We start from the raw sequence: 27,194 nt of genomic DNA on the forward strand, positions 1-27,194 counted from the left end.
AAATCATATGTTTTACTAAGAAAATTCTATCACATTTGAACTGTTTCCCAGCTGAAGTTAAGGCTAGATTTATGTTTTTTAAAGTAAAAAAATCAAATGTGGCTGAAGATTAATGATTTGTGCTTTAATTTAAAATTCCTATTATGTGTTTTGATGAATGTTGCAAGAGTAATATCCCAAGTCAAACCGAAGTCAATGGGTTTGGCATAAGATCATACATTTTTATAAATATGAGAAAACATGCATTGAATGACTACATCTATACATGTGAAAATATCTGACGTTTGACCACAAAGTTAACAGCCAAATCATCAATTCATGACTTGAGATTTGTGTTCCATGTTTATTATCATGTTCATTTTTCTTGCTACAATAATTATAAAAATCAGGCATCATTTGAAAAGCAAAACATGATTCCCAGGGTGTACTTATCTATCTACCTAAGATATTTAGATCCAAATTTATTGGTTATTTGACAGAGCTTAACTGTAGATGAACATACTTCATTATTTGCGATTTTTTTAAGGATATCGGTTCAGAAATCTGTCTGAAAATTTTGAGATTATGGAGAGGTTTAATTCACAAAGGAACTGCAATGAATGGTTTTATTTTAAATGGTTTATGAAATCTATGTCAAAATTGTAGTTATTCCTAATAAAAATTAAACAAGTTATGTTGTACACTATAAATGCATTGTCCATTTGATATATGTGCAAATTACATATTTTATTGTTTTATTTTTTAAGCCCATAAGGCAGATTTAGCCATTCTTTTTAACTCACCTCTTATCGATAGCTCTTGGTGAAATCTCCCTCTAGAGAGCAAGCATGATATCTCACGCTAAAGACATCTGCAGGCTACTATTGATAAAGTTGTCAATACTCCTTTTTTTCTAACATCATCCCAAATCCATATAATTTGCAATTGTGTCATTGTTAAGGTTTTAAGAACTTAGTAGGAGGACAACAATGTAACCTAGAATCTCATTGTCTCTGATCTTGATATGAAGAACCTCATTTGGGGATTGTGCCTCATTGCCTAATGGTGAGTTTTTGAACTGGGTACGAGTCAATAAGTTGAGGCTTAGAAGCCCTAGGTGATAGGAGGAAGAAATAGCAAACAATATTTTTTCTTACTTGTCCTAGAACCACGAAACCTTGTATATTTAAATGGTACTAATATGGGCTACATAGTAATGGGACTATCATAATGGGTCATGCATGACACAATGAAAAGTAGAAACATGTAACTCATCTACCTAACACCCTCCTCAAACTGGTAGATAGATGCTTTCAATTCCCAGCAGTGACATGTGCTGCTGAAAGATACTTCCAGGTAGCCCTTCAATAAGTAGATCTGCCACTTGTTGAGTGGTGGGTACATACTTCAGCTGAATGATCTTCTGCTCTATCTTTTCACAAATAAAATGCATCATGTGGATTTCCACATGTTTTATTTGATCATGCTTTACAGGGTTATGAGCTATATCAATGTATGATTTACTGTCACAGTATATTGTAATTGGTTCCCTTCGTTTTATGTGGAGGTCAACCAAAATATCGTGCATCCGTACTGCTTCACGTATACCCTCTTTCAATGCTCTGTATTCAGTCTTTGCTTTAGGTAAAGCAACAACGAGTTGTTTCTTAATCCTCCATATAATTGGATTCCCGCCCAAGAAATGAGCAATATTCTGTAGTGGAACGACAATAAATGAGGGATCTGCCATAGTCTGAGCTCGTATAGATCTCCAAAATCAACCCACCACCTTTCGTGAACATCAATCCATAACCTGTAGTACCTTTTAAATAGGTAAGTACTTTTTATGATGCCTGAAAATGTGGTTCTCTAAGGCTGCCCATAAACTGACTTAGAAGTCCAACAACAAATGCAATTCCTGGCCTTTTATGATTCAGATAGATGAGTTTCTCAATTAATCACCGGCACCGCTCCTTATTCAGAGGAGATGATTCTTCACTTATTCTCAACCTTGTATTAGGTTCAAATGGGGTTGCAGATGGCTTACAACCACTCATCCATGTCTCCTCCAATAAGTCAAGGATATATTTTTGCTGAGTGATAAATATTGCATCTTTTGAGTATGCTACTTCAACACCCAAAAAATACCTTAGTTGACCAGGGGATTCCACTTCAAACACTTCCGATAAACAATCACCCGAAGACTTCATTTCTTCCTCATCATTACCAGTGATGATTATATCGTGTACATACACAAGAACAACAATATGGCCAGATGGAGATTGCTTCACAAACAAAGTGTGATCATTGTTCCATTGTGTGCGCCCTATATTTTTTAAAGCTTGAGAAAACTTCCCGAGCCATGCCCTAGGAGACTGTTTGAGCCCATATAAAGTTTTCCTCAACCTGCGGACTTTATAACTCGCCATCTAAGAAGCATAACATGGGGGAAGCTGCATATAATTTTATTTATCAAAATCACCATGTAGAAAAACATTTTTTACATCATATGGTGCAACCTCCAGCCAAGACATGCTGAAATTGAAATTAATACATGCACATTATTCAATTTCACCAATGGTGCAAACATCTCATCATAATCAATTAAAAGTATACTATAACTACAAGCCTGCATTTATACATTTCCACTGAACCATCAGCTCTATACTTTTCTTTATATACCCATCGACAACCGATTGGGTGTTTTCCCTTCGGAAGATCAACTATTTCCCAGGTTTCACTCTTAATAAGAGCTTCCATCTCAATGTCCATAGCCTTCTTCCACTTGTCTTCATATAAAGCTTCTTTCATAGTTTTATGAATAAAAATAGACTTTATCCCTGTCTGATATGTTTAAAACTGGATAGTGGGTACTTTATGTCTTGGGTGCATGCTCTCTTTCCCTCAGTGTTGTAGTCCAGTCAGAATCATTGAATTGATTTAGTCCTTTCACATGATCATTGTCAGCTTTCGAAATAGTCTCCTCAACAATTTCATTCGTTCCAATTTCTTCATGTGATTCAACTATAGACAAAATTTCATTTTAGCCTGTATGAGTTGGCATTTTATTATTACCTTCAACTTCCTCTTGCTCTCCTTGTGCCAGAGGATATCTGACCTCTTGCACAACTTTTTGATGGGCATGCGTAGATCGAGTGTGAGATCTCAGCTTCAAGAATATCACTCGGAATTAATGATTGAGTTTGATCATATCCCTATTATTTGAAAATTATTTCTGTTTCATTCAATGTTACATCCACAAATACAAAGAACCTTCTAGACTTGGGATCCTGACACTTGTACCCTTCTTTCTGTACGAACATGCAACAAACACACATTTAATTGCTTTTGGGCAGAGTTTGTTTACCAATCTCTGTTCATGAACATATGCTGTACACCCAAAAATCCTCGGCTTCAACTGAGTTCTCAAGTTGACAAGAGGAAAAAAAATCAGATAAATGTCCACAGAGCTATCATAATCCAAGGTCTTTGATAAGAGACAGTTGATCAGATGTACTTCAGTCAGTTCACCCTCTCCCCAGAAATGGTTGGGCATACTCAGATGACGAGAAGGCTAAATTTTATTTCTACAACTATGTTATGTTGTGGGGTGTTCACACACGATGACTCTTTCACTATCCCATGAGTCAATAAATTGGCAATCAATCTCTCAGTAAAGAAATCCCTTGCATTGTCAAATAATTTTTTTAATAGAAACATATAACTGGTTCCTTACCCTAACACAGAAATCTTTTATCACTCTCGTCTCTTCCGACTTATGCTTGAGTAGATGTACCCAAGTTAGTCTGGAGCAGTCATTGACCGAGATAAGAAAATCACCTGGCATTGATGAGATGAAAATTGTGCTGGTCTCCGTACATCACCATGGACAAGGGAGAATGGAGTATATAATAATTACGAATCAACTCTCTTATGTTCACTTCTCGTTTACTTTATGAAGCTCTCTTAAGTTTTGCATGGTGGCATGACTTACCAATCAACTTTGAAACATGAATATTATTTGCAAACGAAGGGAGCATTTGTTTCATCAACTCAAAAAGATGGATATCCCAAATGGGAATGTAAAATATTTAAGTCACCTGTTGTTGCCATCTCCCAGCATTTGTGCATTCACCATCATTTCTGCCTTCACTTCATCCTTTACATAAATCAAGCCATGCCTCTCCTTAAAGGGTGAAGACTTCAGGTTCCTTGCATTGTCATACACAAAACAACTAGTACAATCGATAATCTGTGCAGAATTACCATTCTTAGCCAAATGTTGAGGTGATATCATCTGGACCTTGAGGTTAGGAACATGTAAAACATTTTTAAGTACTCCCAATGCTTCTATCCTCACATCGCTGATGCCCATTTTAGGTAAAATTTCTCCCCCTATAGTGAAGACTCTCATAACCCCTTCATATGTAGTATAAGATTCAAATATCAATCGATATGGGGTCATCAGATCAAGGGTTTCAAAGTCTAAGATCCAATCCATATAAAGGTGATCAGGAGAAAATTTCTCACCCAACCTGACACTAGAGTTGGCCATGGATGTAAAACCAAAGAGAGACTTCAACTTCTGTAGATTCTCCGCCAAAGAATTGACATCATCATCTCTCGACTTGGTCTCGTTCTGAGTAGTACTTGGGACTGATGTCTCCCCCTCTTCTTGACTCCCTTGAATAGTTATAGAGTGAGCCTGTTTTCTCAAAGGTTGACCGCACAAGTCCCAACAATTCTCTTTCGTATGGCCTCTTCATTTACAATAATTAGACACAGTCTTGTTATGATAAATTTTTCCTCCTTGACCTTTGCGGGTTGGATCAAACTTTACAGTCTGAATCACCCCCTGTTCAGTTGTGGTTTTCTGTCACTAATACTTAGTCATAAGCCCTACTGCATTTTCCTCCTTACATTCCCCTAGATTTTGGTGTCGACAAATATTTTCCTCTTCAACTAAAATATTGATTGCTAGCTTAAGATCAGGTACTCTTTCCAAATTGAGGATTTGGCTTCTTAAGGCCTCATATTCAGCATTTAGACATATAAGAAATTTAAACATACCATCTCTAAGAGTGTATTCCCACTCATGTGGATTTAGTATTGGTTGGGATAAACCAGAATTTGGTTTCAATATGCCATTTTAAGGCCTTGATTTATGCAACAATGGGAGGAAATCAAAAAATTTCCTTAGAATAGGGTGAGCAAGGATCAAATCCAAAAGTAGCAGGTAATGAGAGATTAAAAAGCATTTGAAAAATAGTTTCAAATAGTTAATCAAGGTGATTTATATTTTTTCCAAATTTTAAAAAGTTTCTAAATAGGAAATTCAATGAAATAAATGAAAATTAATCAAAACTATTTTGAATGAATACAAAATATATTTTTTAGATAATTAAATAATAAAAATTTTATTTTTAGAGAGTTTTTCGGTCAATAAATAAAATTTAACGTTGAAAAAAACCGTCGGCTGCAATTTGTGGGCTGCAACGTTTCGCCTGTAGGGTAGTAGGCAGAAAACACTAACTTTTGCTATACGAGGAATTGTTCAGTGCTGTTTGATGCGTTGCAAATCTTAAAGTCTAGGCTATCGACTGGAATGCCTAAAGAGAAAGGCGATAAATTCAAAATAAAGATTCAAGAGATCACATGAACCTGGTTCTCACTTCCTCCAAGGTCCAAGTAGTGCTATTTCTCCAATAATCTTGATCACCCTTGAAATCTCTCTCCCACAGTCTTGTAGAATAAGAATGCATAAAATAAATTGGATGCACTAGGCTTCCAAGAACAAGTCAGGAGCAGGAATCCAAGATGAGATACAAAGAGAGTGAAGAAGAGAAACAATAGAAGTAACCTAACCTCTCCCAGCCTTTGAATTAATTCCAAGGGTTTTAAGGGCTAGGCGTTCTTGATTTCCATCTTGGACTCACATTCCCTCTTTCCCATATTTTAAAGTAGGCCTTTCAAATTCAAATTGTGAGTTAGTTCTATAATTCTTGCCTTTAATTGATCCAGTCTTTATGGAGCTTTGAATGGGCTTCTAGACTGGGGTTCTTGTGCATTAGGCCTTCTCTTAATAGTTACCATTTTTTATATAAGTTCACTATTGTATTTACCTTCGTCCTGTGTTTCAAATAAAAATCCAAGAAGATGTGAGAAATCCACTTGACTCTAAAGAGTCAAGTAGGATTAGTCTAAAAAATCAATAAAATATATAAAAAATAGAGGTTAGGAAAATAAATGACAAATTTCTCAATATATCCTTAAATGTTGAATAATGCCAGGACAAATATAAAAGTATATGGTAAAAAAGAAGTATACGAGCATAATTTCATTGATATAATTTGATGTTTTCAGGTTGATAATAATCCAATTCTAGCCAAATGGATTGCAACTAATTAACAAAATCAGTGATTATTCTGTCTCCTTGTTGTATACTGCACGACTTTACAGAAAGGTTTTGTTCTCTAGAGATTTCTTCTTTTCAGGGATATCTTCACAACATAATCCCTTATTTGTTTGGCCATCTTCATAAAAGATATCTTTGAGAGCACATCGTTTGTCATGCTTGCCAAAAGGAACACGTGGATGTTATCATCATCCTGTTTCCCCAATCTTTAAGATGGGGCACCTAAATGAAATTCAGTGATCAAGTGATCACCTAACTCTCTACCCAAAAGAGTGAGCTCCACCATCTGGCCCCACTGGTCATAAACATGGACAAGACATCAAAGGAGGTGACATCAAAGTTCACGACAGCCTCTTGCGTTGAGCCCACTACAGTGCATCCTGCTATCTTTAAATGATGCTTGTAGATCTTTTACCACTCAATGTTAATGGTCCTCCATTGGAAACAAGGATATCAAATGTAACCATTGCTAATGGTGATTGGTTCCTTGTCAACTCCCGACAAGAAATGAACCAGCAGGTTTCTACTTCAAACAACTCAACGCAATAAGTTGGATGACTCCTCGTCCACTATAGCTTCAGTACTGAAGGATAGAGAGAGAGAAAGAGCATGAGATAGAAAGAGAGAGAGAGACACGGAGAGAGAGAGAGTCACCAAGAGAGAGATAGATAGATAGAGAGAGAGAGAGATATTCTTCATCCTCTACAGCTCCACTGACCAGTAAACAAATGTCATCGACAGCTTCTCGTTCCATGCCGAAGCTGGTTGACCATAACACAACTCAACAATCCATTGGACGTCGCTTCACAATGCAGCGATGCCACAACCCTGCTCTGGATAAATGCTCTGATACCATATAAGCTTCTGAGAGGGGATATGAGTGAATACCTTGAGGCTTAGAATCCCTAGGTGATTGGAGGAAGAAAGAACAGCATATACATAACTTTTTACTTGCTGTAGACCCCCGTACCCCTTGTATATTTATAGGGTACTAATATGGGCTACATAATAACGGGCATATCATAATGGGCCATACATGACGAAAAAAAATGTAGAAACATATAGCTCCTGTAGCCAACAATTTTATCAAACACAGAAGTTGAAATGAGTCATGCATTTGTTGTGTTAAATGAGCAATTTATATTGCATATTATCATTTTAGTATCTAATTTTAGATAAAATATAAATTTCCAATAAACCACTTATTTTGAACCAATTCAAATTGAACTTGAGGTTTGAAATTTATTTTAACCCAAAGTATAATTTTTTTTAATGATTGAATTTGGTGTGAATTTCATGTTAAAATGATGAATAAATCAAAAGATATTTAATTTTTAAATTGTACAATCTTTGTAGAATTCATTCTATTTTAAAGTATTTTTTATATATGTTAAAAGGGAAAATTGGGGCTCATGTCCACGGGGCTGAGGTGGCACACCTACGGGGCGGGCATGCCCATGTGGCATGTCTAGAGTGGGATGACGGAGCACGTGCATGTGCATACATGTGTGTCTGTGTAGAGAGAGAGAGAGAGTGGTACGAAAGCACAATTCAAATTACCTCAGAGCATTCCAAATTTATATGCCAAATTATCCAGAAATTATTCAATATTGGACTAAATGGAGGGTGACGTGGCACCATCAGAACCGCCAGATCGTGATCAATCTCGATGAGATTACCTGTTGTTTTTGTCTTTCTCAACAGATCAAAAGGGCTACATGGCATCATCTGAAGCAAGTGGATCAGTGTCCACCCAATCGGATGATCAGAATTGAATCTGATCATCAAGTTGATGATCTGATCACTCAAAGCTTGATTAATCATCACGCGATTGATCCAATGGTAAGAGATGAATCTGCACTTGATGAAAACCAATCAGATGGCTGAGGACTGTCCCGATCATCAGAAAATGATTCAGTGACCATAAAAAATCAGAAAAAATTTGGAAAATGCCTTAGAACTTAGACCACCCTAAAATGGGGCATTTTTCAAAGGACCATTACTTTCAATTCAGAGGGTTTTTGGACTCAATTTTTTGTGGCGGCTTCCTATCATCACCACCAATTTTCTGACTAGCCCCCCCCACTAAATAGGCCCCAAACGTGTGTTAATATTATGTTTTGATTTAAAATCAAATTTTAACAAAGTTGTGAAACAAATGAGTATTAAGAGCATCCATTTCTTGTGTTCTTTGAATGGCTTCTAGTAATTGGCTAGCTGGAGTAAAACAAGCCCAAGGAGATGTTAAGAGGTGATGCAGGATGACTAGGACTAACACGGGTAGGATAGGCTAACTCTACTAGGGATGGATAAAATAGACCACAAATCAACACGATCGAATTCGAACGTTTAAATCTGGTGAAAATGTTGATGGTGCTGCTCTTTCCTTGGTCGAGGGTAGGAGGACTGTCCTACAACCACGAAGGGAAAAAAAGCTCCAAATCCAATATCTCGAACGATCGATCATGAGAAGATTCAAAGCTATTCAACTAAGTCCAACGATGGTGGAAAAACACATGAGAAACATTGGATAAGTAATACCGACACCAAAGATAGAAGAATGGAGCTTTGGCACAAGAGTAGTGCGAAGAGATGACGCAGAGAATTGTTGATGCATCATTGGCTGGAGCGAATGATGTGCGCTTCGAAAAGGTGTCACGGATCTGAGGCACATTGATGGGGAATGCGGCACAGGTGGTGCTGCACGTAGGGAATTGGGCGGGCGGCGATTGTACGTGCTAGCTTAGCAGGAAGTGGCTCCGTGCAGCGATCGTGCGGGTGGGGGCTGTGCATGGGATCACGAGGGCGGGCGGTAGCTTGTGGCGGTTGCGTGGGCGGGTGGCTGTGTGTGGGTGGGCGATTGTGCAAGGCAGATGCGTGGACGGGTGGTTGCATGCTACAGACGTGTGGGTGGGTGGTGGTCGCATGGGCTGTGGGCGTGTGAGAGGATACGTAGGTAGCAGCCGTGTGCGGCGATATTGAGCACGGGGCAATAACACAGGTAGGGAGGCCTCCTCTGGATGGCGGCAGTGGTGGCAAATGGCGACGACAGAGAGGAGAGCAGGGAAAATTTCTCAAAGAAGAAGAAAACTTCAATTCCTAAAGAAAGTCGCCAAGTAATTTAGTACAGCATTGGCCTATGCATACACCATGGAGGAAAGAGAAATTTAAAATATCTGTAAAATTCAAATCTAATATAAATGATGCTCGGATCTGGGGTCTGAAGTTGGTGTTGGAGACGTGTCATGACACTGGACGTCTCCTGCGCTAGTGGTGTTCACGTTCGGTGATGGTGCGTGGTCGTGTGCACCACCAAGAGGAGTGTTTCATCAAAAGGTTAGTGAACTTATTCTCTTCTCCTTTGTTTATTCCTATCGGAGTAGTACGCCAAGGCACGGGGCAAAATGTATGCGCCATGAAGATATGAATGAGAAGGGAGCCTCATTAGAACATCGGTGAAAGGACAATTAGATTAAGAGTAGGTTTCATTTTAGTATTTTCATTAGAATAAATTTAGGTTTACAAAATCACCCTTAATTACAGAAATCTACTTAGATCTTTGTGTTTTGATCTTCGGAAGCAGATTAACACATAAAGATCATCCACTCATCCTTTTCATCTTTACACATTCTTACAGAAACCCTAATTAAAATTTACATATCTATCCTCTCTGAGGATCGACCCTTGCTCACTATATATTAGGTTATTTTGTGAATAAGGAATTACAAATTTATCGCATGAGTTAATTTGCCTAAAATGACACATTATAAAACATAAAAATTGAATTATCCGACATCAACTTATGCTTATTGTTTATGATGTCCTGAGTCCTTGTAAATATTATTTATATTTTTTAGTGCGCTATTTTTGAAATTCAAAGGCAACTGGAGGAAACATCCATGGAGGCTACCACGGGATTTCCAAGCAGTTTGTATAAACAATAATCATAGAGATAGACATAACAAGAAGGGAAGAATAGAATGATGAGATAGATGAAAAACGTTATATCAAGACATCTTTATCTACTTAGTTGAATATTCAAATATTTTCTCTTGAAGTATATGTGGCAATTACACTCATTGAATACCCTTAAGTATCTATCTAGACATTTGTGAGTGTTAGATTGACTAAATATACATACTTTAAGTGGATCTTAGTAGGCTTTGAGAAGAACTAGGTAAATGATTTGGGGTTGAATAAGATGACACTTTGGGGAGAAGTGAAATGATGTGAAGTGACATCATTCAATCAAATACTTTTGGGGCTAAGGCCGATAGAACTTTATTTTGAAATTTTAATAGCGGCTTAACAAAAATGAGTTAGGGCTCATTATAACCTCAGCCCAGATACCCATTATCAGCATTAAGGACAAACCTAAGCTATCTTAGAAAAATTGAGTCTACCATATCCACTGTATGAGTCCCTAGATAGGTAAACCTTATTTTACATCCTTATCTATAATAGAGTGAATAAATACTAAAGAACACAATACCTCCCCATTTGGCCATATCTAAGCCAACCAATTTGACAGTGAGTATATGTGTAAAATCTTTGAGCATGATTAGCAAAATTAAATATAATTTTATGAATAAAAATTGAGGGTATAGTAAAATAGTATTTCAATTAAATTTTCATTGTTTCATACAAAAGTTATTTGTCCAATTTATTTATTTGACCCAGATACTTGGGACATGAATTTTACTATCTTAAATTGCATTTCAAACATTATTAATAACACTAAGAAATAAAATTTTATGTTTGGCGCCCATATGTATGAAAGGGTAACTACTAGAAGGCCTAAAAAAAATCTAAAGTCCTCAACATCAAGTAAAATCCAATGGCTGAAAAAGAAGGGAATTAATGGGTTTTGTTTCTTTGATAAGATTCCTGGTTTATTTACTCCATTTCACGTTCTTTATCTTATCTCCTTATTTAGCGAGTGTAGTGAGGACATCTATTCATTTATCACCATCTTTCATTCTATCTCCCTCATATTCTTCTAAATCTTGGGAGTATGCTATCTCATGTGACATTACCCTTATATATTCATCCATTGCCTACCCTAACATCTTTCTTGCCGACCCGTTCCTTTTATTCTCACCTGAAACCTTAGTTGCCCTACGTCATTGATATTCTTTAGCCACATGATATTAGGATCACACTTTGATATTATGTTTTGATCAGGAGGATGAAAATGGCTTTCTTGTAGTTTCAGGTAGAAGGGAGGTTAGTGAGAGAGACTAAGCATCAAGTAGTCATTACCTATAAGAGAGACCTCAACATAAGATGTGTGAGGCCCACCGCAAGAGAGGAGTGAGACACCTTAGGATCATAGTGTCATATCTAGAGAGAGGTACATCTTTCTACATCACTTCATTCACTCTGATAAAACCAAGAAGGGTGGACCCAACATTCCTGAAAAGGTCAGAATCCAAAGTGTCATGGGGAGTTCTCATTATTAGCACGAAATTGATATTTCTAGCACTTCATGCAAATGACTTTTAGATTCATGGATGAAATGGTGAATTAAAGAGACCTAAAGATACATTGCTAAGGGACTAGCAATGATTTTAGAAGGGGGGTAAGATAACATGCACACTATTGTAGAGATATCATGCATAATAATAAATATCTGCATCTATATGTTAATATTTGCATGTTACCATGCATTTAACTGATTAAAATTACATTTAGTGTAAATTTATGTGTTTTCAAGATTTAATAGAATTTTTACAGATTTATTTGACTTTAGTTTCATGACGAAAGTAATGTTAGAAGGCAAAGAATACTTATTTATAATTACCAATAGTGTTTACTAATTTTTTTAGACTTTTCCACACTTTTCTCACAATTTCCAATGCCAGGTTTGCAGAGCCATTATTTTCTTAATGTGGAAGGTAAGATGATATGGAAACCGTTGGAAGGGAGAGAAGATGAAGAATTTGCATGGCCATGATTCAAAAAATTGAAACTTTAATGTCTTAAGATCCGACCGTCAAATCAGCCTGAACTTTTGAGGGTAGTTTTGTCTTTTCCTACTCTGTCCATCTACTAAAGGGATTTTTAAAATAATGTCAGGAAGAAGGGTAAACTGCTTTAAACTTCCCCCAGGCCTAGGGGGCTAGGAAGGACACAACAAGCTTTTGGAGTCAATGTTTTCGGCAGTATGTGAATTAATCTTTTGTGTTTCTGATGCTAGACGTCATTGGAGACGTCTTTCGATCGGGTATTGAGACGATGCTTTGATACCAATTTGATGTCGGACGTCATGTGTGATGTCGGCTAGTCAGGTATAAAGATGATGCTCGGATACCTAGATGTTGTCGGATGTCGTCAGTGACGTCGTTTGGCGGATAATTCCCTAACAGAAAATGTAAGTACATGATGTTATAAATCCTAGGCGGACATACATACAGGCCCCGACTCTCGGGGATTCGCGGTGTTCCGAGTTCTAGTGTGGGCGACTGGGTATGGTGAGAGTGACCTTCTAACCACTGTCGGACTGACGACAGTGACTACGCCATCAAACAGAATAATTCTGTTGGCGCTCGCACGTAATGGACGGGCTCGACCTTTACCAGGGAATTTGCTCAATTTCTAGTTTTTGATGGATAATCTCTCACCGATGCTAACCCAAGGATGATAGTGTGCAGTCAAAAATACACTGGAAGACGTAATACTGATGACGAGCAAGGGGTCGGCGTACCTCGTCGGTGGCATCACTCATCATCGCGGTCTTCGTCAGTGGGGGAGCCGGTATGGGCAAAGGCGGTAGAGGAGTGCTGGAGTTGGGCATTTCGTTGCGACAGGCAACAGGATCGTGGTGCTAAAGCGTGACGTGGAAGATAGTGGAAGACGAGGAGAGAGAAAGAGCTGCAGAGGCAAGGCGGCACAAATGAACGATCGATGCTCGAAGGGCGCACCGAATTGAAGGATCGGTGTGCACAAACCAAGGTTGGATGGCGTTGTCAGCGCGATGATAGTCGTCGTGCAAACCCGACCTAAGGCAGCGGCAACGCCGGCAAGAGCAGCACTAGATGCACCGTGGGTGTGGCGTAAGGACAGCAGCTGCTGGGGTAATCATCAGCAATGTCAAAGACAAGTTGCACGGACGCCGTGTGGGCATGTCACGAGTGGAATGTCATTGGAGGGCGACCGTCTAGGAAGGTTGTGACTGGGTGGTGCTCACGCACCGATGCCGTAGGCAATTTACATCCTTGCGGCATGGGCGAGACTGTTGACCGGTGAGCCGCACAAATAGAGCAGTGTGGGCACCTTACAACATGTGAAAGCGGAGGTGCTAGCGCACAATAAGGGCAGTGACCAGAGTGTCATCCTGCATCCAGGTGGCTGAACAACACTCAACCCTCTACGGTGGTAGTGCAGGTTGCAAGAAAGGCCGTGGGTGGATCGACAAGATACAACAGTCAACCATGGCGACATCAAAAGACCACACCGGCTGAGCGGTACTCTGAAGGATGATGGATGACTACACGAGCAAGTGGAGACCTTCCCCTTCGTTTCCCACCTTTCCTTCTTCTCCTCTCACCTCCTCTCCCTCTTGCTCTGATGGGGGGCCATCGCATCAACTTTGACATAGGACAATCTGAAACACGCCACAGCACTCGAGCCGACGTTCATGACCCCAACTTCAAATACTCGGTGTAGCTGATGTTAATGTGTATGACATTTTACTTCCTTGTATAATGATTTTTATGGACATTTTTTGATTGGGTCATCGTGTATTTGGCCTTATTCAGTGTTTTTTGTTTGTCTTCTTGTTCAATGTACGTTAAAGGGATTCTCTTCCAGCACGCTGCCCCTGAGCATGCCGCCCGCCACAGCTCACGCCGCTCACCGTGTATGCACACACAAACGTGCGCGTGACAATAGCCTCGCCCGCGCCGCACGTAGTTGTAGCTGACGCAAGAAGTCCCATGCACTACCGCTGATGCGTGTGCCATCCCCGTCCACGCGTGCTGAATAGCATGTGCAAGCTCCGGCCACCGTCACCGTCCAACGTCCGCACTCCCCCCTTCTTATCATCATCATTATCTTCTCTAGTGCCCTTTCCTGCTCTTTGTTCCTCTATCAGGTTTTAAAAAACGATCTCTAGAATACCCACCTTTGTCGAGAGTTAGGAGAATTCTTTGTAGTTTTCAGTCTGAATTACTTGCAGAGAGAGTCTTGGACGCTTTTGGGTCCTTGTACCCCACGCATCATAGGTTATTGATAAACTTGAAAATGTGTGTTTGTATGTCGTTATTTAGGGGTTTTTTGAACTTAAGCAATAATTTTATTTTATCCCTTAGTGTTTAAGGGGTCGAACCTTAGGGAGTCGATAGGAAAATTCAGGTTTCCTCAAATTAGGGATTAGCACTCTAAGTTTTAATATCTATGACTTTTTTTAGCTTTTAGTCAATTTTATAATTAGTCAGCAATCCTTGATAAGAATTACTAACTAATCCCCTCTAGATTGTTTAAGTATCCAATGGATCTTAGGTTTTTGGGATGTCAATGTAACAAATATCTAGATCAACAGTTCGCTTGAAGCTTGCTTTACTTGTTTATTAACCTGAATACTTACTGCAGCTTGAATATTTTTTTTAATTTTCTTTATAGTGAATTAGAGACGATTTAGAGACGAAACTTGATCCCAATTGTTATTACCAATCTTTTTATGAGGATTTATTCACATTTATTCTAGAATGCCTATGGTAATACTTTCTAGCACTTCGTATTTTTATTTGATTGATTTCTCACGGATTTAGAAAGTTTAAGAAGAATTTTTATTTTTATATTTTATTTTATCCTGAATAATTTGAAATTGTAAATGTGTCCTCAATTAGCAAATCGCGAAGATGATTCACGATTTGCTAATTTCAGAACTATGAAATCGCGAACACGATTCACGATTTTTATGCAATTCAATGGACAGGTATGATCCGAAATCACAAGTTTATAATCAACTAAGACTGAATGATTTTAAAACAAACTAAAATCTACAAATTAAAATGATTACAATCGGAATTAGAAAACCTACGGCGAACATAACAGAATCCTCAAATTTCTACCATTAAGTGAGAAATAAAGCATGAAATTAAAGCAAACATAACCTAGAAGTACCAGGGATGGCAGAGAATCAATCTGGGGTGATCTTCGCGCAACAAAAACCGTAAATCTTCAAGAATTCAGGCTTGAAAGAACTTAGAAATGCGGCGGCGGATCTGCAATTTTCTTCCCCAATTTGAGGTCCAAATATTTCCCCGTGGTTTCTTGAGACTTCGAGCAGGCTAGGCGATCACTCCTCGAGTTTAAAAATCAAGAACAGGCAATAATCTTCATTTTTGCGCTTTTTATCGCCGCAGAATCGGAAGAACAAGTTCTTCCGATTCCATTAGTTTTATTCTTTTATTCGCGTTGTACGCAGAGCGTACAACGCAGCGGCATTCGCCATTATGGTATCGTGTACGGGTTTTCCTCTGTGCACACCGCACTATGTGCGCGTGCTTTTCACGGGGGAAAACCCTCTCAGCACTGTGCATGCGCTTTACTCACTGCGTCGCACACAGCGAGTTAAGCCGCATGTGATTGGTCTGCGTGCGGTCGCGTACGCTGCACGAGACGCACGGCACTGCGTATGCGCGTGTCATGCACCAAAAACACCAATGCGCATGCTGATTGGCCTGCGGTGATTTCGTATGCCCTGCACAATGTAGCACCCGCGTGAGCACCAAAACTGGCCCAATAAAGGCCAGTTTGAATAAAAAAATGTTTTGCGATGGAAAACAGCAAAAATAAATCGTAAAAAGATATGTATTAATACCAAAAAATGATTTTATTAATTTCCAATTTTTTTTAATTTGTTTCCTTTTTTTTATTTTATACAAACAGGTCAATTTAATCATTTAATTTCATTTAAAATTCATCTTAAAAAGATTTAAAGTGTAAAAATTGACCAAAATATTGATTAAAAGTATTATTTAACTTGTAATGCAAGGAATTTATTATTTTAACCTAAAATGATGATAACGTGCATTAAAAATCCATGTTTTATGCATTAAAAGCTCAAATATGTGATGAAATAAGCATTTATTTAGATTCTATTTGCATGTTATCAGTTATCTAGTGATCGTTATAGATCATTGGGAGGCGGATGATGAGGATCCCAGTCTTGGAAGTCAATTGAACGATAATTCTCATTCAGTAGTTTGCCTTATTTTCTTGTCGAGAGTATTTTCCTTAATGTGCATTAATATATCCCGATGCATTCCCTTGTCCCGTGTGTTGTAACATGAGCTGTCTGATCCCAGCGCTCATTGTGTTACATCATATTGGCATCAGAGCTGGTTGTGTTAATTTTGTTTAACACGGTCAGTAGTATATCATTATGAAAATTTTCTTTGATAAACCACATCATATTTTGAAGTTCATTTGCATTTGCATAGCACATCATATCATTTCATATAGATTATGTAATCTTTAAAAGCATGCTAATTGACTGTACTATGGTGGGAAAGCGTACCTAGCTACGTTCTGCCGTAGGAGATGAATACGTCGAAGAGGATCCTATATAAATCTCGACGTAGTGGATCTTCCACCTAAAGATCCTTGAGTAGAACTGTATTAGGAAGAAAATCCTGACATCTTAGTGGTTGAATTACCTCATCGAATCAAGAGGGATGCTGTTACCGGAGTCCCTACCCTAGCTAATGGGACATCCGTGGTTACCCCACATACCTGGTCCAAAGACCGGAATTATGCCGTATCGGCGCCTACACCTAGGCCTCCGCTGAACGGACCACATGCGACTTCCTTGGCTACTGACGTTCCTCGACTAGGCAAGACCCCGATGCGGATCAGCCTAACACCACCTCCTGCTCAGGAAGTACCACCGCCACCACCATAGTGCCAACATGGATCGGCAATGCATCAACAGTGATACGCACGACAACAACATTGGGAGAATCATCGTCGAAGATCATCGTCCCCTGAACGGTATCTCAATCAGCGATGCTATGGTGATCGCACCTATCTAGCAGATAGGAACTTCCATCCTGCAGAAGCGAGGCATTCCCTTCATTACGATCCTCAGGGATACCCTTACGGGGTATCTCCCACCACGTATGTGGCTCCTACACTGCCTACTATGCCGTATGCACAGAATTATTCATTGGGACTAGGTGGACCACCTTCTGCCACCTGTCCACCACCTGCACCATTCCAATACAGACTGAACCATAGATACATGCAGAATTATGGATAACATTCTGCCGCAGTGCCGACTCAATACGAAGCACCGCCAACTCCCTCGATGGCACCGCTACCATACGCTATGGAGTACCTGCCAGTACACCAACTGACGTACCCCATGGGACCATGGACTCAACAAGCACCGGTGACTACTTATGCACTACCGAGTCACCATGGGCAGGCTGCCCCAATAGCACCACATGCGCCTCATGCCACCAACATCCCACATGGATATCACGAGAATCAAGCTTATTATCCTCAACCAGCTCCGGTGGCTACACTCATTCCTAAACATAGGGATCATTTTGAGCCCCAGGACGTTCCACGTCCTCCTCCTGCTCTTCATCATCATAATGATGATGAACGAGGCCAAAGGCAAGAAGCACATCGTGATATGATACAAAAAAGTGTACGCATGGAAGTTCTGATCGTCGAGGGATCACGGAACCCGAAAGATCTCACTAATTGGGAATCTGACCTGGAAAGTTATTTCCAATGGTATGACATGGATGATATGCTCTGTGTGTCATATGCTGAAGCTCTTCTAGGGGGACAAGCTAAAATCTTTTGAAAAAATGAGAAGGAAGCGATACGACGCCAAGGAGACCCACCCATGACATGGGACGAGATGTCTCACAATCTTAAGGATAAATGTATCCTGAAGCATTACATGACCCGACTCTTGCATAATCAAGACAAGCAAAAGGTCAGTGATTTGAGGAAATCTCAATGAGATGTAAGTTTGTGGACAGTCCACAAATTCAGATTGCTTTATTTATCTACAGTCTTCGCTCCGACATAGGAGTATGAGTATTAGTGCAGAATCCCTCCACCTTGGACTTAGCTTATAGCTTGGTAGAAATCAACGAATACACTATTGATGATGTAGCTCCACCTACTCCGGCCGCACCTAGGGCCACAACTACTACTTTGTCCACGAGCACCTCTACATGAACTACTTCTGGATGGACAAGAGGTGTCAACTCGACTCCTAGAACAAATCTTCCTCCTCTTCCCAGCACAACTACGACACAACCTGCTTCTTCTATTGTCTTGGCCGCTCGTGCACCAAATGCCCTCCGCGAACTTATGGAGTGTTTTAAGTGTAAAGGTTTTGGACATCATCGTACAGATTGTCAATCACTCTTACATATGGACATTAATGGAAATCCATTGGAATTGCCACCCGAAGACGACCTAGAGGTTGATGAATATCCAGGTGAATGCTATGATGGTGAAGAGTACATAGAGCCGGTTGGCTATATTCAGATTGTTGGGTTCGAGAGTCTAAGATCTGGATGAACAAATGGAAATGAAATGATTCACAGCAGAAGACTTGAACAAATCGAACGTCATCAACAAAACCATTTAAACAAAGTACCTTTACGCGGATTGCATCCATGATTTCTTGGATCCTAGAGTGAGACGAGTCGAGCTGCTCACATGTGCCACCTCTAGACGTATCCACACGATCCTCAGTACGTCAAATCTCCTCCTTCTCATTGACGAGCCAAGTTCAATCTCCGTTGTCGTCATTAGGTCATCCCAAACGCATCGGGGATGGAGAAGGGGTGTGGGGAGAGTGGACAAGAAGGGGAAAGGTTCTGGAGAAGAGGTTGGGGAGAGTGGACAAGAAGGGGAAAGGTTCCGGAGAAGGGGTTGGGGAGAGTGGACAAGAAGGGGAAGAGCCCCTGAACAATTCTGGCATGGGTGAATTTTGTTCAGGGCCTTCCCCTATTTATACTTAGTGGGTATTTTTCATAAAACCCCCAAAACATAAGTATATCTTCTACTGTCTAAAAAATAATTCGCGTGTGACCATCTAGGTCCATGTATCAGTCTAGTTAACGACTCCAGAGGCCCAATAACCTTTATTTGCCTTCCAAATTAATTAACTATATCATCAAATAGATTAATTAATGTCGGATCGATTTAACCCAATTGATAGGTTGAGTCTCCAACACGTGGGGTGCCAAGCTATACCTCGTGCTCTAGAAGATACAAAGGAGTGCGTATTGATTCACTCATGGAACCTGTTCATCATCGTTTACCGTGTATGTATAATCCCTCATCCACTCGACGCTCCTTGGACGACTTAGGATTTGGTCAACTGTCAAACCCTAATTGGTCATCCGAGTTAGTATTAAAGCATTCAGAAATCGTTGAAGAACTCTTCTCCGATATTTCATTCCCTTGGCCAAGGACATCATCGCATCATCTTCCTTGAGCTGTCACCTCTTATACCGAGGGTGGACGATTCCATCTTGACCACTTAATCGTCTTCGTGAACTTCTTGATGTACCCTAACTAAGACTGTTTAGAATCCCATGATTAGAGACTCGTTGGCCATAGCCAAAGTACAACCGTTCATCCACAAGACATCTTTGGTGTCTCAGGTCTAAGGACCACTTACACAACTGTGATGTGAATCAACCTGATTGTCAGTTCCGTATAATACCATTCAGGGACTCGTACGAATCAATTTAGTGAACTCTTTCTACTAAAGAGCACCCACTATCTATCCTTAGCGTCGGCACACTAATGGCTACGGGACCGGCCATACTCATAATATGAGTGAGGCTAGATAGTGCTGTTCTATCTGGATCTTCGATGTCCTTCTCACGTATCCTTTGAATAGGAATATTCGGAAGACATGCTTAAAGACTAGTGATCTCCGTATTACGATCTCATCATAATTCACTAAGTGCAATCATGTATTCATGGACTTCATTATAAGCATCACACTTGCACTATAATGAATATGTTCTATGAATGAACATGGAACAAGATGTGGAATGTGTGATTGGCTTGCCGGCCACATGTATTTCCATCTTATATAACTCCAATGCACCCTTCTACTAGTGTAACCAGTAGTGAATCTCCAGATTCAGCAAAATATTTCAGATCCTGGAGGCTCTCGTGCACCATGGTGACTGATAAGCCGAAAATAGGGGTGAAAATTACGCAAGTTTTTTAGCCCTTGTCGTTGTGAATTTTTGGCTTATGCAATAAAATTTATAAAACTCTACTTAATATGTATAGTGATAAGTATGAGTGTTGTCCAAGGGAGGCAAGTAGGAATTTCAATTTGATTTTATTTTTGGTGTTTTAGATCCTATTTAGAGTGAATTTGATCTTCAATGAGGATCAAGTCACCCTAATTAGGTGAGAATTTAGAGAGGGGGATAGAAGAGATGAGAAGACTAGAAGAATTAAGGGCTCTAAATTTCCTTCTTTGATCCTAATTAAAGGATCCAAGAAGTCATTTAGAGAGGTTGAAAGAGGGTTCTTAAAATGAGTTGGGTTGATTTTTGCAGATTGATAATTCAGAACTACAATGGGGAAATTGAGAATTCTAAGAATTAAAACTAAATTTTTTTATAATTTTCTTTTGTAATGCAATTGAATGCCCACGTAAAATTTCTCAATTTCTCCTCTCAATCCTAATCAGGGCTTGTACATGCCGCTCAAGCCAAGCGATTTAGAAGTTCAGACTAGAATGGAGATGAAGAAACAAACAACTTAACCTATTTCACTCAAAATGCACAAAAGTTTGAATACAATGAAAGAAAAAAAATACCAAAACTGTTGATCCAGGCTGGGACTCCTCTCTGTCTTGCAGCTGTGATGAAGCACCCTCCCGAATGAGCCCCTCCTCTCAAAATTCAGCTTTTATACCTAGGTCACATGGTGAAAATCACCATTTTACCCCCGTTTAGTAATTAATTTTTATCTATCAATTAGGCTAGATCTGAATGATCCAACCATACAGATAGAAAGAGGGGATCAAGACGAGCAAATCCATAAAAAAATCATCTCAATCGGACTTCAGGATCAAAAGTTATTAATAAATCAATTTTAACCAATTTTAATCATTGGATTAAAATTGATTTATTTCTTAATTCACGCAATGGCGTGTCGGCAGCCTATTGGTTGCAGCATTTCAAATTTCTTTGGCGGGCTCTCTCTCATCGTGCCACGTACCCCACCTGCGAAAAAAGAAAAACAAAAGAAAATCGAAAAGCGGGATTTGCATATGCATCGCTACGCACGTACCGGTGCGTTTCTTTATACCTTATCCATTAAATTGTCGCCACGTCACCACCCGTGCACGCGCGTTGTATGCGCTGCACGGGCGGTGTACTTACCTCCTGTGTGTAGTGCACATCTCATATTTGTTGGATTTTAATCCAACGGCTATGATTTCGCCACATCGACACGGCGGAAGGCAACGGCGCGCTTTTTCAACAAAGCCCTTCATAAAACAGATTATTGATATCTGACGCCGCCCAGAGGTATTTGTATATATGTCCTTTCGGCACTCTCTCTCCTCCGATTTTCTCTAAAATTAATAACGCAATTGCAAATAAACCCTGAATGATTTTAAATTGGAGCTTTACGCTTGCCGTGGCGACCGAGAGCTGTTTTCAGGGTCTTTTTGCAACAAAACGTTGCAAAAAGGCCCCGAAAAGTCTAGAAATTGCATAAATACATTTTTTTCTCTTATAAATATGCCCTTTTTTAATAGAATAAATGCATTTCTTCTTGAAATAAATCCCAGAAAATTCCTAAAAATTCGTAAAAAATTCTAGAAAATTCTAGAAAATTCCCTGATTCATTCCCATGTTGATAAATGTCAAAATAAACTTTTTAATGTGCCATTTTCATCCAAAAATAATTATTTCGAGCTTCAATAAATCCTTACAAATTCATATAATTAACAGAAAATTAGGGAAAAATCAGAAATTACTTGGAAGCATTATTTTCGTGTAAATATATGATAACAACCCAATTTTATGCCTTTTAAATGCATAAATCATGCTAATAACATGAAATAAAGACCAAAATTAGGGTGTTATCAGTGACCATCTACACCAAATCCCATGGGTGCTTTCACCATGCCTAGATGTAGATCAGTCCCAATCGATCATTCACAAATGATACCTGAATATAGTATGGAGCAATCCAATCCGCCCCTAGCGTTCATCAGAAGATTTGTCATCATTAATTTTGACGACATTTTAGTATACAGCTTTACTCAAGAAGAAGATCTTCGTTACTTACGAGACGTATGAGCTGCATTGCGACAGGAGAAACTCTGTACCCACCCCAAGAAATGCAGTTTCTTTACATCCAAATTTTCCTTCCTAGGATCCATTCTATCGGCATGTAGAGTCACCACCAGTCCCCCCAAAGTAGAGGCCATCACTTCTTGGCTGAACTTAAAGAACTTTCACAACATCCGAAGTTTTATGAGGTTAGCAACCTTTTATCGAAGGTTTATGCCCGGGTTTAGCGGCGTCACCGCACCCATTACAGATCTGATCAGAAAAGATTAATTTGAATGGACACCCATGGCTGATAAAGCTTTTGAACTCATAAAGAAACTTCTGACCTAAGGCCTTGTTCTAAAATTACCAGATATTTGAATGGTTTTTTAAGTAGCTTGTGATGGTTTCGGCATTGGAATTGGCGGAGTCCTTCGCCAAGGACATCCCATTGAATATTTTAGTGAAAAATTGAATGGTACACAAAGGCGTTATGACAACTACAGCTAATAATTTTATGTCATAGTGTAGTCTTTGCACCATTGGTGCCACTATCTCCTGCCCAAGGAGTAAGCATGATAGACATGCTCGATGGATAGCTTAGTTACAAGACTTCACTTTTGTAATCCAACACAAAAAGTGAAAGGATAATGCTGTGGCCGATGCACTGAGTAGGCAACTGCTACTTCTAAACATGACGAGGACCCAAGTCCTCATGTTTGATAAGCTACGAGAAGACTACCAAGACTGTCCTGACTTTGGACAAATTATTGAAGCCAACATCAACAAATTGAGCACCGAACATTGTGATTACTACATATTCGACGGTTATCTCTTTAACAAAAAATGGTTGTACCTACCTGGCACTTCACTCCGAGATTTCCTAATTTGGGAGACACGTCGGAGGTCTTAGCGGACATTTTGGGGTCAATAATACCATACAAGCACTCGAGTATCGATTATATTGGCCTTCACTAAAACAAGATGTGGGAAATATCATCTCCCGATGCATTACCTGCTCACGAGCCAAGTTAACTAAACAGAACATTGGTCTTTATACGCCTCTACTCATTCCTACTCTACTTTGGGATGATATTAGTATTGATTTTGTCTTAAGTCTTCCCAAGACTTCACGTCACCATGATTCAATCATGGTAGTAGTTGATAGATTTTCAAAAATGGCACATTTGTGCCTTACTCTAAAACGGCTGATCATCCAAAGTGGCTTGATATTTCTTTGACAATATTGTGAAGCTGCACGGAGTACCTAAAACTATGGTCTCGGATGGTAATGTACAATTTACGAGCTATTTTTAGAAAACTCTTTGGGTCCTTATGGGAACCCAACGAAAATTTTCTGCCGCTTACCACCCACAACAGTTGGTCAAACCAAAGTTGTTAACCATAGTGTTTGCAACATGTTAAGATATATAGTTGGTGAAAATATCACTACTTGGGATCAGGTATTACCTCGCGCAGATTTTGCCTTCAGCTCGTTCGTGAACCGTCCTACCAGAAAAGCGCAGTTCAAAATTGTGTATGGTCAACTACCGCGAAAAAGGCCTAGATCTCATACCCTTAGAACCTCATAATATAATTTCAGAAGATGCATATTACTTTGCTGAGCATATTAAGATCATGCATAAACATATTGATTCTCGCATTACATCTCTTAACATAAAATATAAGGCAGCTTTTGATTTAGGATGAAGGTCCATTTCATTTTTGAAAGGAGATTCAGTCATGGTTAGATAGAGGCCTGAGAGGCACTCTCCAGGGGTCTCTACTAAGCTTCATGCTTGTCGTGCCAGGCCTTTCCCCATTGCCCATAAGATTAACGCAAAATCCTATGTTGTGAGTATCCCGCCGTATTGGGGGATCTGTGTGACTTTCAATGTCATTGATTTAGTCCGATACCAACCCATGCCACCAATCAATTAGCCTTACAGCCATTTGAATTTTAGTAGTGGTCAAAGTGAGAGTAACCCGTTACCACTTCCCGTCTAAACACTTGTACGACAAGAGCCGATAGAAACGGTACCGTAGGAGGTAAATCACGCTGCAAGGGAGTGGTTGGACTGCACTTTCTTAGTGCGTTGGCAGGGAAGGCCTTTGTCAAATGACACTTGGATCACTGAAGCGGATCTTCTTCAACTTCACTCGGAGCTAGTCCAACCCATCGACGACGTCATTGGTATTCACTTGCCGGAGTCGAGTTCTTCCCACCTCGAGAGGATGATGGGAGACCATCGCATGGACTTCAACACAGGACAATGTCAACCTCGCTGCAATGCTCGAGCTGATGTTCGTGACCCCGGCTTCAAATACTCGGCGTAGCTGATGTTAATAAGAATGGCATTTTACTTCCTCGTATTATGATTTTTCTGGACATTTTCAGATTGGGCAACCGTGTTTTGGGCCTTATCTGGTGTTTTTTGTTCGTCTTCTTGTTCAATGTACTTTAAAGGGATTCTTATCTTGCGATGATTTTTCCCTTTGGTGGCCCACTTAGGCATCCTCCCTCCCCAATATAAATGGATGGTATGCCCAAGGATGGCTCAGGTTGTCATTTTTAATATTGAAAGTTTCTTTGAGATTCCTCGTTTACCCTATTCTAGATACCACTGGTTACTTAGGTCTATATTTGAAGGAGAATGTGGCCCCTCTTCAGACGAGCCAGATTCACCACGTTGAGACCATTCCTTGGAAGAGACACCATTGACGACGCTTTTCTCTCTGTCCTGTCAGAATCTTGAAATCGTTTAAGAATGGTCAGTTATCTGCTTGCAAGAAGATCGTCACCAACCTCAAAAATGCATGTGGATCTCATCATTGCGTGAATCGTTACTACGTTGACGATTCCTACTCGCCCTAGGATCATCTTCATGAGGATCATCCTATCAGGAACTCCCTTCTTGAGGGTTCTTGAGTAGTAATGCCACTCCCATCACCGTCCCACCCACAGGCGCAGCCATCCATCTGCCACGCCCATCCGCATGTCGCCCCCTCGCGCCGCCAGATTATCACACTGCACACATAGCCGCACGCCCCTACGCACGCCCCCCGCCATAGCTAACGCCGCTCGCTGTGCATGCACACCACACGCAGACCACGCGCGACACATGCAGTCACGAGCGACTCCAGCCTTGCGCTGCCGCACACAGCCGCACACACCGCACGAAGCCGCATGCGCTGCCGGTAATGCGTGTGCCACTCCCGTCCATACGGGCTCAATATCTTGTGCAGGCTCCTGCCAGCTTCACCATCCAACGACTGCACTCATCAATCAGTCGTCCTCACCCACGCCAGGTTCTACTCATCCCCCCTTCTTACCATCATCATTAACTTCTCTGGTGCCGTCTCCTGCTATCTATTCCTTTGTCGGGTTTTTAAATATGATCTCTAGAACAGCCACCTTCGTCAATAGTTAGGGTACCTCTTTGTGGTTTTCAGTCTGAATTACTTGGCAGAGAGAGTCTTGGACACAAGTGACCTTACTAGTGGGGGGGGGGGGGTCTTATACAAAGGACCCCCTTAATACAAAATTAAAATATGTTTTTGACACGTATTTGATGGTACAAATGCGACAACATGAAATGACACAACTGACAATGATACTAATGTGGCACGACAAACACAGACGCGACAAACACGAACACATGAAAGCGAAAAAACACCAAACAAGGAAGCACGTACTGACAGAAATCAAAACGGTCGGATATGCGAACGTGCTTTACCTAGGGTATTCAAACCCAGGTGTTTCACCTTCACCTTGGCATGCCGGTCAGTGTGGATGCAAACTGACAGGCTGTCGATGATGATGATGGTGGCTCTGATGACGTCTCCGATGGAGTAAGGTAGCACTCCATCAGTTTCTTCTTTGCCTCTTGATCTTCTACTTGTTTGTCGCCAAAACACCACACAAGGGCAAAATATTCATGCTCTTGGAGGAGTTTATGAGGGGAGAGCATCAGCTTAGTTCAACATTGCATTCCAAAATTAAAAACAAATTAGATAGGTCATCTGCCATTGCTAGGATCTCTTTTAGATTGAATATTTTACTACCGACATATTTTTTATCATTTATTTTCAGTTTGCCTTCAAGATCTTGTTTCCCCAAGGGAGAATCAAGATCAAGAAAGGGTAGGATTTCTTTCCATCCATTTCCTCACTTAGGTATTGATCCTTTCAAGAGGATCATGCCCTAAACACCACAATCATTCTCATCATATATTCAGGTGATTAAATCTTCAAGAAAAGGTTCAGGTTGTTTGATCTCCTTCTCTCCTTTAGCATCTTCTCTTTATTTATCAGGAATTCCATTCCTCCATAAAATTTGTAGCTCCTAGAACTATAAAATAGATTTAGATTAAGGACAGTTGCCTCCCTTTGGATTGACCCCTTTCTCATTCTATACTTTCTATAGTTTGAAAAAAAGAATTTTATAAATTTATTGCATAAGCTTAAATCCAAACGACAGGATTAAACTATGATTTAAT

The sequence above is a fragment of the Wolffia australiana genome, chromosome 5 (genome assembly GCF_029677425.1).
Source record: "Wolffia australiana isolate 7733 chromosome 5, ASM2967742v1".
Classification (NCBI taxonomy): Eukaryota; Viridiplantae; Streptophyta; class Magnoliopsida; order Alismatales; family Araceae; genus Wolffia; species Wolffia australiana.